The sequence below is a fragment of the Rhinoderma darwinii genome, chromosome 3 (assembly GCF_050947455.1).
Source record: "Rhinoderma darwinii isolate aRhiDar2 chromosome 3, aRhiDar2.hap1, whole genome shotgun sequence".
Classification (NCBI taxonomy): Eukaryota; Metazoa; Chordata; class Amphibia; order Anura; family Rhinodermatidae; genus Rhinoderma; species Rhinoderma darwinii.
The window spans coordinates 427,690,910-427,695,184 of record NC_134689.1 but is presented as its reverse complement, the minus strand read 5'-3'; positions in this window follow the sequence as shown (position 1 = coordinate 427,695,184).

Sequence of the window (4,275 nt, the reverse complement as noted above, 5' to 3'; positions counted from 1 at the left end):
CCCCAGGAGGACTGCACTGGAAATCACCAGCCGTCAAGGCAAGACGTGGTGATAGGAGGGAGAAAGTGCCCCAGCTGTTCTGTGAGACACAGCGGGGCGCGCTGTAGTCACAGTCGTGCAGCAACAAGTGAGCAGCTGACAGCTGTCAGCCGCAGTGTATATTTCGTGATCTCAATTGAACTTGGACAGCTCGGGCCAAGTGTTTGCACCAGAGGATTATAGATTATACACCCGACGTGCGTTTCGCCAGCATTCTTGCTTCTTCCAGGGGTGGGAGGCCCGCCATTGTAACACCCTATAAATAGGGTCCTAGTTGACTGGCAGCCTCATTAACCAATCAGAGACCTTGGTCTCGACTGGTGTAGTATTACTGGAGTTCTCAATAGGAATTTTGTGAGAACATGCAATAGTTATCGATAGGGCACCATACATCTATCTAAATACGAGCTCAAGCAAGGCAGACAACTTATAGGCCCTGCGGATGTGAAAGTGGCAGTAAACGGAAAACAGGAAAAATAGGAAAAATAATAATAACCCATTATCCATCGTGTCAAAGGAAGCAACCAAATCCAAAGTTTTCATTAAGTCCAGAGGGACTCACTGTTTTCATATTGAAGATCCATTCGCTTTCCTTTTTCAGAAGCACCTGATCTAAATTGCCCCTTCTAATGCCCAGATCTATTTGGCACAGGGCCCAGCCTTTCGAGTCTGTCCAATTAGAGTTGTGTACGTCCCCAAAATGTCTGGCTATTGGGGTTGGATTAAATGGTTTGTTCTTGAGCCTGCAATCATTCTTATTTTTCTCAAAGTTGACTATAGAGTTGATGTGCTCACGGATCCATGTGCGCAGTTCTCTCTTTGTTTTCCCAATGTATTTGAGACCGCATGGGCATTCAAGGCAATAGATCACACCAGGAGTAGAACATCTTATGTGGTCTGAGATCCGATGGAGGGTACCAAAGGCATCCACAAATTCTCTCTTGTCCACCAATACCCGACAGGCTCTACACATTCTGCAGGGATAGAAACCAGGATTAAGTACTGTGTTGTTCTTGTTTTTTCTCGAAAAGTGACTTTGTACCAAAATATTTGAAATGGTTTTACATTTTCTGTATCCCAGAGAGACTTTACTGGCAAGAAGATTTTTGAGTACTGGGTCACTAAGTAAAATGTTCCAATGACAGTTCAGAATGTGTGTCATTTCATCCCAGTTTTCATTGAAATCCGTGACAAATCGTGGTTGGGATCGTTCTGTGTTAACCCTTATTTTCGGGGTCAACAGGGTTTCACGATCAGTCCTCAGCGCCCAGTTGTAGGCTTTCTTGATGTTCCTTTTACTGTAATTCCTACCTGACAGCCTGTTTTTCAATTCTATTGCCCGAGTTTTAAATAGCTGGAAGGTAGAGCAGTTCCGTCTAAGCCGCAGGAACTCTCCCTTTGGAATGCCTCTAATGGTGTTAACAGAATGTGCACTCGTTGCATCCAAAAGGCTATTAGTGGCTGTTTTCTTACGGTAAAGATCTGTCTCAATTATGCCACGCTCGTTGGTGAACAGCCTCACATCTAGGAAAGGGATTGACTGCTGGTCATATGTGAGAGTCAGTCTGAGGTTAAAGTTGTTGGTGTGAAGAGAGAATTTGTGGATGCCTTTGGTACCCTCCATCGGATCTCAGACCACATAAGATGTTCTACTCCTGGTGTGATCTATTGCCTTGAATGCATTCGCTTTCCTTTTTCAGAAGCACCTGATCTAAATTGCCCCTTCTAATGCCCAGATCTATTTGGCACAGGGCCCAGCCTTTCGAGTCTGTCCAATTAGAGTTGTGTACGTCCCCAAAATGTCTGGCTATTGGGGTTGGATTAAATGGTTTGTTCTTGAGCCTGCAATCATTCTTATTTTTCTCAAAGTTGACTATAGAGTTGATGTGCTCACGGATCCATGTGCGCAGTTCTCTCTTTGTTTTCCCAATGTATTTGAGACCGCATGGGCATTCAAGGCAATAGATCACACCAGGAGTAGAACATCTTATGTGGTCTGAGATCCGATGGAGGGTACCAAAGGCATCCACAAATTCTCTCTTGTCCACCAATACCCGACAGGCTCTACACATTCTGCAGGGATAGAAACCAGGATTAAGTACTGTGTTGTTCTTGTTTTTTCTCGAAAAGTGACTTTGTACCAAAATATTTGAAATGGTTTTACATTTTCTGTATCCCAGAGAGACTTTACTGGCAAGAAGATTTTTGAGTACTGGGTCACTAAGTAAAATGTTCCAATGACAGTTCAGAATGTGTGTCATTTCATCCCAGTTTTCATTGAAATCCGTGACAAATCGTGGTTGGGATCGTTCTGTGTTAACCCTTATTTTCGGGGTCAACAGGGTTTCACGATCAGTCCTCAGCGCCCAGTTGTAGGCTTTCTTGATGTTCCTTTTACTGTAATTCCTACCTGACAGCCTGTTTTTCAATTCTATTGCCCGAGTTTTAAATAGCTGGAAGGTAGAGCAGTTCCGTCTAAGCCGCAGGAACTCTCCCTTTGGAATGCCTCTAATGGTGTTAACAGAATGTGCACTCGTTGCATCCAAAAGGCTATTAGTGGCTGTTTTCTTACGGTAAAGATCTGTCTCAATTATGCCACGCTCGTTGGTGAACAGCCTCACATCTAGGAAAGGGATTGACTGCTGGTCATATGTGAGAGTCAGTCTGAGGTTAAAGTTGTTGGTGTGAAGAGAGAATTTGTGGATGCCTTTGGTACCCTCCATCGGATCTCAGACCACATAAGATGTTCTACTCCTGGTGTGATCTATTGCCTTGAATGCATTCGCTTTCCTTTTTCAGAAGCACCTGATCTAAATTGCCCCTTCTAATGCCCAGATCTATTTGGCACAGGGCCCAGCCTTTCGAGTCTGTCCAATTAGAGTTGTGTACGTCCCCAAAATGTCTGGCTATTGGGGTTGGATTAAATGGTTTGTTCTTGAGCCTGCAATCATTCTTATTTTTCTCAAAGTTGACTATAGAGTTGATGTGCTCACGGATCCATGTGCGCAGTTCTCTCTTTGTTTTCCCAATGTATTTGAGACCGCATGGGCATTCAAGGCAATAGATCACACCAGGAGTAGAACATCTTATGTGGTCTGAGATCCGATGGAGGGTACCAAAGGCATCCACAAATTCTCTCTTGTCCACCAATACCCGACAGGCTCTACACATTCTGCAGGGATAGAAACCAGGATTAAGTACTGTGTTGTTCTTGTTTTTTCTCGAAAAGTGACTTTGTACCAAAATATTTGAAATGGTTTTACATTTTCTGTATCCCAGAGAGACTTTACTGGCAAGAAGATTTTTGAGTACTGGGTCACTAAGTAAAATGTTCCAATGACAGTTCAGAATGTGTGTCATTTCATCCCAGTTTTCATTGAAATCCGTGACAAATCGTGGTTGGGATCGTTCTGTGTTAACCCTTATTTTCGGGGTCAACAGGGTTTCACGATCAGTCCTCAGCGCCCAGTTGTAGGCTTTCTTGATGTTCCTTTTACTGTAATTCCTACCTGACAGCCTGTTTTTCAATTCTATTGCCCGAGTTTTAAATAGCTGGAAGGTAGAGCAGTTCCGTCTAAGCCGCAGGAACTCTCCCTTTGGAATGCCTCTAATGGTGTTAACAGAATGTGCACTCGTTGCATCCAAAAGGCTATTAGTGGCTGTTTTCTTACGGTAAAGATCTGTCTCAATTATGCCACGCTCGTTGGTGAACAGCCTCACATCTAGGAAAGGGATTGACTGCTGGTCATATGTGAGAGTCAGTCTGAGGTTAAAGTTGTTGGTGTGAAGAGAGAATTTGTGGATGCCTTTGGTACCCTCCATCGGATCTCAGACCACATAAGATGTTCTACTCCTGGTGTGATCTATTGCCTTGAATGCCCATGCGGTCCGGCCAATGTCCGGCCAAGAGCAGGTCTCAACTCCACAGACACAGAGAACAACAGATTATAGTCCATCACCTCAACCACTCGGCCCCTCGTCTTCATAGTCTTGAGTGACGTTCATTTCTAAGTGTTTTATAAACATGTTCTGCCATTATATAAGTTGTGTCAGTAACTTATCTCCTCTCTTACTTCTCCCTTTTTGAAAATCAAATAAAATTGTTTGTAATAAAATAAATGTAATAACATGATAAAACTGCACCAGTGTATACAAGGGTCAAACACCAAACCATATACACAAAACAGGATTTTTTTTGTAGGATTAGTCCCATTTCAATTTTTTTTTTTAGCATTA